Raw genomic sequence first — 9,445 nt, 5'->3', positions numbered from 1 at the left:
TGCCTGTTCCTATACCAGTACCAAGCTGTTTTGATGATTGTAGCTTTATAGTAAAGTTTGAAGTCTGGTAATGTGATACTGCCTGCTTTGCTTTTTGTTTGTTTGGGGTTTTTTGCTGAGGATTGTTCTGGCTATTCTTGGTCGTTTGTGTTTCCATATGAATTCCTGTGTTGCTTTTTCTAGGTCTGAGAAGAATGTTGCTGGTAATTTGATGGGTATTGCATTGAATCTGTAGATTGCCTTAGGTAAGATGGACATCTTCACAATGTTGATTCTTCCAATCCATGAGCATGGGATATTTTTCCACTTGTTTGTGTCATCTTTGATTTCTTTGATCAGAGTTTTGTAGTTTTCATTGTAAAGATCTTTCACGTCTCTGGTTAAGAAGATGCCAAGGTATTTCTTTTTATTTTTTTTGTGGCTATTGTGAATGAAATTGTGCTTTTTTTTATAATAAATATTCTAAAACTCACAGATGATACAGCTTATCTGTGCACATGACTTTAAAAATTCAATATAAACTCTTAACTGTAATATAAAGGAGGGAATAATCTAGAATAACATTCTTCAATAGGTACGTGTTCAGGCATGGCTCCATGAAAAGACATCTTGAAGGAGTCAGATAGTTGCCTACAAACATAGATCACTGTCCCTGTGACATTGCAGACTCAGACTCATAAAGATGCCTGGCTTTGGTCTCTCACATTCTGTAAGAGCAACATTGGCATCAATGATGCTATTTTCCAAATGGTGAAAGCTTCCTTGTTCAAAGTCATTGTAGTCCTTCAAAATTAATGGATGTATGTCCCCAAAATTCCTATGCTGAAACCTTTTCCCAGTGGAATAATGTCAGGATAGGGTCTCTGGGAGGTGACTAGGTCCGATGAGGTGATGAGGGTGGAGCCCCCTCCATGAAATTAGTGTCCTTACAAGAAGAGACAGACACTGGAGCACATTTGCTCTACCATGTAAGGACACAGCCAAAAGGCAGCTGGCTGCAAGTTGGAAAGGGAGCCTTCCTGGGCAACTTGGCGAGACTTCATCTCTACAGTAAAAAAAAAAAAATTAGCTGGGCATGGTAGTGCACACCTGTATTTCCAGCTACTTGGAAGGCTGAGGTGGAAGGATCGCCAAAGTCCAGCAGGTTGACGCTGGGGTGGCCATGAGCGTGCCACTGCGCTCCAGTCTAGGTGGCAGAGTGAGACTCCAACTCAATGAAAAAAAAATTAAACAATTTCTTACTGTTGGTTATAAATGCATAGGAAAATTCAAAAATAGTGAAACTAATATTGATTTAATATTACCCTATACATTAAAAGGTGAAAAACATTGCGAATTAAAGTACTTTATTTCTTTGTTCAAAAATGTGTCCATCGTAGCTTGAGCAGCATTTGCCCTCTTTCTTGGCCACGTAGGATCCTAACTGAGCAGTTTGTCTACGCCTCAAGAATTTGTCCTGCCTCTCAGTTTGGTCCCACTTCCAAATTTTACGTATGTGTTTTCAATCACCAGATATCTCCCAAAGTTCCTTTAAATGTGTTTTTTGCAAGTATCACTTTCACGGAGACAGAATTATTTTTGTCACAACCGCTTTCCCCACTTCTGTCATTAAATTCATCTTCTCAGCCAGGCTCGGTGGTTCAGCCTGTAATCCCGCGCTTTGGAAGGTTGAGGTGAGTGGATTGCCTGAGCCCGCGGGTTTGAGACCCGCCTGGGCAACTTGGCGAGACCTCATCTAGACAAGAAATAAAAAAATCAGCTGGGCATGGTAGCACATGCCTGTAATTCCGGCTACCCAGAGGGCTGAGGCGAAAGGATCGCTGGACCCCAGCAGGTCAAGGCTGCGGTGGCTGGGAGCAGCCACTACACTCCAGTCTGGGCGACAGAGTGAGACTCTAACTCAAAAAAAAAAAAATTCACCTTCGTGAAGTCTCTCTGGATGCCCACTCTGCGTCTCAAATGGGCTAGTGCCGTCATTCCCCAGGTCAGTTGTTTCTTCTGAAGCTCCACTTATGTGCAAATCCAAATTTCACTTCGGCGTTATCCATTTTTGTGTCCTTGGAGCGCTTTCACGTTTACTGCCCGTTTTCTCTTTCATATACCCATTTTTGTAAAGTGTCACACGGGTTTATCCCTGGGAGACAAGGAGGAAATGCAAGTACACACTTTGCTGGCTGTGCAGGAACCCAAGGCCAGATGCCCATCGAGTGACCGGTCCCGGAAAGACTGGGAAGAAGTGAAGCCATTGGTCACCAATTACGCATCTATGTCAGTATCCAGTATTGTTGGGGGACTCGTGTTATTTAACTAAATGATAGGCCAGACATGGTGGCTCATACCTATAAACCCAGCATTTTGGGAGACTGAGGCAGATTTGATTGAACCCAGGCGTTCAAGACCAGCCTAGGTAACATAGTGAGACTTCATCTCGACAAAAAATACGAAACTCAGCTGGGCGCGGTACTCGGTGCCTCTAGTTCCAGTTACTCAGGAGGCTAAGGAAGAAGGATTGCCTGAGTCCAGGAGGTCGAGGGTGTAGTGAGCTGTGATACCTTCCCAAGTAGCTGAGACTACAGGGGCCTGCTACCACACGTGGCTAGTTGTTTTTTTGTTTTTGTTTTTTAATGCAGTGATGGGATCTCGCGATGTTGCTCAGGATGGTCTTGAGCACTGAGTCGCAAGTGATCCTCCTGCCTCCCAAAGAGCTTGGATTACAGGTATGAGCCACTATGCCTGACAGACACACATGGTCTAGAAGACCAGTTTTTTGTAGGTTGGTTGGTTGGTTTGCTATGACTTGAAGAATACCCTGGAACCACAGTGCCCCAAAACACTTCTCCTTTTGGCTTACATTTTTACACTGCCCTCTTTTCATAGCTTATCTCAAGTGGATTTTCTAGGTAAGACCAAAAGACTTTAGATAGCAAGAGAGTAGATGCCCTTTCTCAGGGCAGAAACGGTAGAAGGCTTTTTCCAGCTTTCTGGTGAATGACGGAATCTTCACCGTCCCTAGAGTTCATCTTTCAGCAGTTGACTATCCTCGATGCAAGAGTCCCTTCCATTTCCTTCCCAAAATCCGGTCTTGCAGCCTCTGATCGAGTTTAGACACAGACACGGCATTAAGGAGAGTAAGGCTGATACTAACAGCAGCTCTTTAATGAGACCTTGACACGGTCCCGTTATTATCAAGATCTTTGCACGGTCATTTCGATTCTTCTTCACCGTAGCCTCCATGGGTCATTTCTATTTTCGGGTCAGAATCTCTGAAACCCCATTCTCTCATCTCCTACTTTCCTCGTGATGGATTGAGGATGGCCTCCGATTCCTTCCACTCTTCTAGTCAGAGGGGGGTTTTGTTTCTCCTCCCCTTAAATCAGTCTGTCCCTGAAACTTGTGTTGCCCAATAGAACGAGATAGAAGTACAACTGCGATTTCCAAGGATGGGCTGTAGCTCTTGCAAGCATCTTGCACCTGGAAGGCCCCTTCTTGAAACCCATCCGCCATGCAGAGAGCAGCCCAGGCCGTGTGGGGAGGCGTGTAGAGGAGAGTTCAGATGGTTCTGTCAGCAGCCCCCGCTGAGCTCCCAGTCAGCGGCCAGCACCAGCTGCCAGCCTTGGCTGAACTCTTTTGGACATGATGCATCATCTGAACTTCTCCTGAACTGCAGGCCCAGCCAAAACCACGGAGAGCAAAAGACACTCCTGTCTGCATCTGGTCAACCTGCAGTCTCAGGAGAGACATTCAGCTGTGGTTTTGAAACATGAAGTTACGCAGCTGTGGATAACTGGAACATTCCAGAGGTACTACCCTCTCAAAATGCAGCGATTCAACCATAGGGCAGTCTGGCCCAGATGCCCACCATGGGAACTTTGTCCTGGTCCAATAATCATGCCAAATTCCGCCTCAGAGGACCCTGCCAGGCCGGGCACAGTGGCTCACGCCTACAATCCCAGCACTTTGGGAGGCAGAGGCAAGAAGATTGCTTGAGCCCAGGAGTTCGAGACCAGGCTGGGCAACATGGCATAACCTCGTCTCTACAAAAAAATAAATAAAGAGCAGGGTATGGTGGTTCTCACCTGTACTCCCATCTACTCAGGAGGCTGAGGCAGGAGGATTGCCTGAGCCCAGCAGGTCGAGGCTGTGGTGAGCCACGATCGTGCCACAGCACTTCAGTCAGTGACCAGCATTTGAGGTGTGAGGTCTAGAGTGGCCAAACTCCATCAATTCGAACTCCCTCTGCTCCCAGTCTTCTTGCTGCAACAAGGACCATTCTTCTGCTGCATACACTAGCTACCTTCTTTCATCTTTTAATTTTTTTTTCCCTGGATTCTGACTTTGTTACCCCATTCTGGCAGAGTGTCCGTAGAAAAATAACCCCAGAATTAACCTCCTCTGGCTTCAAGCTTGTTAGATCCACCCCATCTTTTCATTCCCCAATGACTTTTTCTTGAACTGTGTATTCCTATCATGTCTTCATTGACACTGTTTTTAAATCTCTAACCATCCTGTCTAGCTGGCAGTGGTTGACAGCTGGGCAATATTTTAGGTATCGTCTACCCTGAAGAATGCACTGAGACCTCACTTCACTGCTTCTAGAATTTATGTTCAGCAAGCCCTCCTTATCATTCAAGTTTATTTCAAGTACATTTTATTCAAACAGGCTTGGTGAATTACAGAGCCCTGTTCCTCACCACTACATTAATTCCTTCAAGTTAACACTAATGTTATTTGTCAAAACTTTTCGTTTGGATTTGTTTAAACAACCGGTTCTATAATTAACCAGATGAAAGTTCATTCTGTTTTCATTTTCTACCTCATCCACAATAAGCACATTATAATTAATCTGTGCTTTTTAATTTTTAAGTTTAGAGGCAGGATCTTTTTATGTTTTCCAGGCTGGTCTTGACCTCTCGGTCTCAAGGAATCTTCCCGCCTCAGCCTCCCAAAGTGCTGGGATTATAGGTGTAAGCCACCGCACCTGGCCTCAATCTATGCTTTTAACAAATCTGGATCTTCTAGTTTAGAAACACCATAGCCAAAAGAGGTAAAATTAGTTCTACGTAACATTCAATCAAGCACTGTATAATCACCAATTCTTTAGGCAGTTAAAAAGCCTCTGCCATTTGCAAACTCAAAAATCAAGGGCAAGAATTTTTTTAAAAAATATATATAATTGAGGTCTTACTCTGTCTGCCAGGCTGGAATGCAGTGGCATAATCATGGCTCACCATAGCCTCAACTTCCTGGGCTCAGCCAATCCTTCCCGGGTAGCTGGGACTAGAAGTGTGTCACCATGCCTGGTTAATTTTTTGATTTTTCTTTTTTTGTTTGTAGAGACAAGGTCTCACTATATGGCCCAGGCTGGTCTTGAACTCCTGGGCTCAAGTAATCCTCTTGCCTCAGCCTCCCAAAGTGCTAGGATTATAAGCATGGGCTGCCACTCCTGGACAAGGGCAAGAATTTGACTATGACATATGGGCAATGTTTATGGGCTATGTGAGTGTTACCAGCTCCTGGGTCTGCTGACAAATTACCCTCTTAATGCCTACGAGGATGGGGCCACATCTCTGGCTAGAACTCACATCCGGTCTCCGCTATACCTGAAGATGCTTTGATTCCTCCTGCCTCCTGACTTTTTTTTTTTTTTTTTTTGAGTTGGAGTCTCACTCTGTTGCCCAGACTGGAGTGCAGTGGCACACTCCCAGCCACTGCAGCCTTGATCTGCTGGGCTCTGGTGATCCTTCCGCCTTAGCCTTCCAAGTAGCCGGAACTACAGGCACGTGCTTCCACGCTCAACTAGTTTTTGATTTATTGTAGAGACTTGGTCTCACCAAGTTGCTGGGGTGGGTCTCAAACCCACGGACTCAGGTAATTCACTCGCCTCGGCCTCCCAAAGTGCTGGGGTTACAGGCTGAGCCACCGAGCCCTGCCTGCTTCTTGACTCTTAAGAAGGACCTGACGGCACCCTCTCTGCCTGGGTTGGCTTCCAGACACCTTCTGTCTCCTGGACTTCAGGGCCAGGCTATTCTCTGTCTTCGTTGGTCTGTAGACTTTCTGACCCCAGCTGAGTCTCAGCGCCCAGTGAGCTTCTCAATTCATCCCTACCCGGAATCCAGAGAGCCGCAGTCATCAAACCAGCCCACACACAGCTGTCAAGTTGCTTCCTTTCCAAGAGGGCTTGCAAACCACACTTTTAATCATTTCATATGATTATTTTCAAAATCAAGTCACCGTCAAGCTCTGCAACCCATAATTTACAGAATCCAAATTTCTTCCATTTTGAAAATGGAAGTAACTGAATGGTAATACTTTACAAGCTCTTTCAATTAAGAACTTTTCTGGGTGCCCTTGGGTGTAATCATTCTGGAAGCAATTCATTGAAACAACTTTATCTGGCCTTATTATCTCCAACAAATCTCTGGGGTCCCATTTCTCTCACATCCATTGCTTGTGCTATTCTTTCCAGGTCGATGGTCATAGTCCAAGGAAAAACCGAGTTAAATAAATGACTAATCGCTATTAACCCACCTCTCCCTGCTGTAGGCCTATTATTTTTCTTAACTTTTCCCCTCGCGTTCTGACCACAGGTTTGAAAGTTCATTTCGGAGGTAGCGTCTCTCCTGAGCCTCAGTGTACTCCCCTCTTTTAGACTTTCCAGTCTTATTCTTTTAAAATTTTTTAAAAATTTTTGAGTCGGAGTCTCACTCTGTCGCCCAGGCTGAGTGCAGTGGCACAATCATGGCCAACAGCCTCGATCTGATGGGCTCAGGCAATACTTCTACCTCAGCCTCCTAAGTAGCTGGGATTACAGGCATGCACCACCAGACCTGGCTGATTTTTTAATTTATCGCAGAGACGAGTTCTCACCATGTTGCCCAGGCTGATCTTGAATCCCTGGGCCCAGGTAATTCTCCCTCTTCGGCCTCCCAAAGTGCTGGGATTACAGGTGTGAGCCACTGTGTCTGTCCCCGGACAGACGCTTGTAAGTGAGATCGCCCTTCTTGGCTGTGGTCTCTTTGCTCCACCTCTCATTATGTGTCTCTATCTTTTTTTTTTTTTGAGTTGGAGTCTCACTCTGTCGCCCAGACTGGAGTGCAGTGGCCGCTCCCGGCCACCGCAGCCTTGACCTGCAGCCTTCCAAGTAGCCGGAATTATAGGCATGCACTACCACGTCCGGCTGATTTTTTGATTTATTGTAGAGATGAGGTCTCGCCAAGTTCCCCAAGCGGGTCTCGAACCCATGGGCTCAGGCAATCCACTCACCTTAGCCTCCCAAAGCGCGGGATTACAGGCTGAACCACCAAGCCCAGCTATGTGTCCCTTTCAACTTGCATCTTACTAGGAAGGAGCGACAAGAGTCTGTTCTAATCACTGTCACTGAGCTGCAAGGGATGAATTGGGGTGACAGTGAAAGAGATCAGTGCATGAAAGGCTAGTAAGGGCTGTCCTTCTATGTGTTGAGTTTCTTCCATTCAGAGTGCCTCTAATGATATAATCATGTGGTTTTTGTTTTTGCATCTATTGATGTATTTAATTACATTTGTGATCTTACGAATGTTAAACCAGCCTTGCATCCCAGGGATGAAGCCTACTTGGTCATGAAGGATGAGTTTTGAGATGTGTTGTTGAATCTGCTTTGCAAGGATCTTGTTGAGAATTTCAGCATCTATGTTCATCAAAGATACTGGCTTGTAGTTCTCTTTCTCTGCCCATCAAAAGAGGACTGGATAAAAAATGTGGTACATATACACAATGGAATATTACGCAGTGATAAAGAGCAATATCATGCATTTCGCAGCAACCTGGATGGAATTAGAGTTTATAATACTGAGCAACCTCTCACAGAAACGAAGAGCTGAGTATCACATGTTCTCACTCGTAAGTGGACCTTGAACAACTACCGTTATTTCTGTAAGAAAAGGATTGAAAATGGCGGGAAACTGCAGGGAGGGGAGTGGGGGCGTGGGGAGGTGGGATTGACAGTAGTTGATATCTGCCTGGAGAAGGGGGGCACACCTCATCAATAAGGGTACCTCCATGGTGAATATTTGTATAGCTAGCCCTGAATTGTACCCCACAATTTTACATAAAAATTAAAAGAGAAAAAATAAATAAAGTGCCTGTAACACACCCCGAGGAGACAGGGAACGCAACAGAAAGTGAGAGAAACACTTAGTACTGACCTGGGGGTTGGAATTCCTTGGACTGAATTTGCTTTCATACTACCAATAGCCGGACATGGTGGCTCATGCCTGTAATACCAGCACTTTGGGAGGCCAGGAAGGGAGGAGTGCTTGAGGCCAGGAGTTCAAGACCAACCTGGACAACCAATTGAGACCTTGTCTCTATAAAATATAGAAATATTAGATGGGTGCAGTGGTGCATGCCTGTAATCCCAGCTACTCAGGAGACTGAGCCAGGAGGATCACTTGAGGCCAGGAGTTGGAGGCTGTGGTAAACTGTGATTATGACACTGCACTCCAGCAACAGAGTAAAACACTGTATAAAAAAATATTACTAATAGTAACTAACACTTCATGAGCACATTCTGTGGTCCAGGAACGGTTCTAGGTCCTTTATATGTGCTCACAGGTGAGTACTATGTGCTATGCCCATTTTTCAGATGAGGACATTGAGGCATGCTGAGATTTACCAGAAGCCATGAGGCTGGCTCAGGAGTTAGAGAGGTAGGGAGACTGCAGAACCAGACTGTTCATAGTTTAGCCTTGTGTATAGCCACCATCACTAGGTGGGCCCCTGGCCCTGACCCCACCTGGCTTCCTTGTCCTCTACCTGGCTGGATGACTCTGGCCATGTGACTTAACTGCTCTGAGCCTCAGTCTCACCATCTTTAAGAATCCAGCTAGGTGACCCCTAGCTCCCCGGTCGCTCGGATATCCAAATATACCTTTGGCCCTGTGTACACCTTGGAAGTGGCCACAGTAATTTCTGTGCAGGTGCGTCCCAGGCTGCGCGTGACACGTCAATGCCAGCCCTTAGCGTGATGGTGAGACAGCTTCCAGGAGTGGCCTTTTGCCTGCCAGAAACACCCAGACATGCTGGGAAGAGCAGTGGAACTGACCTATAGTGGCTGGTCACTTGTCACCCTGAGTCTGACTGTCTCTACTCTGGCAATGAGTTTGAATTCAAACTTCTGAGACAGGAAACACAGGACAGAAAAGAGTTAAAATTACTTAACAGTAACATCAAGCTCTTGTGTGTGTGTGTGTGTGTGTGTGTGTGTGTGTGTGTGTGTGTGTGTGTGTGTGACGGGGTCTTGCTCTGTCATCCAGGCTGGAGTGCAGTGACCTGACCATAGCTCTCTGCAGCCTCAGTCTCCTGGGTACAAGCAATCTTCCTACCTTGGCTCCCGAAGTACCTGGCACTACAAGGTGCATGCCATCATGCCCAGCTAATTACTTTTTTGTAAAAACATGGTCTCGCT

Source organism: Carlito syrichta, unplaced genomic scaffold (assembly GCF_000164805.1).
Source record: "Carlito syrichta isolate Samal-C Ts95f unplaced genomic scaffold, Tarsius_syrichta-2.0.1 Scaffold306869, whole genome shotgun sequence".
Lineage (NCBI taxonomy): Eukaryota > Metazoa > Chordata > Mammalia > Primates > Tarsiidae > Carlito > Carlito syrichta.
Note: the sequence above shows the minus strand (reverse complement) of the source record.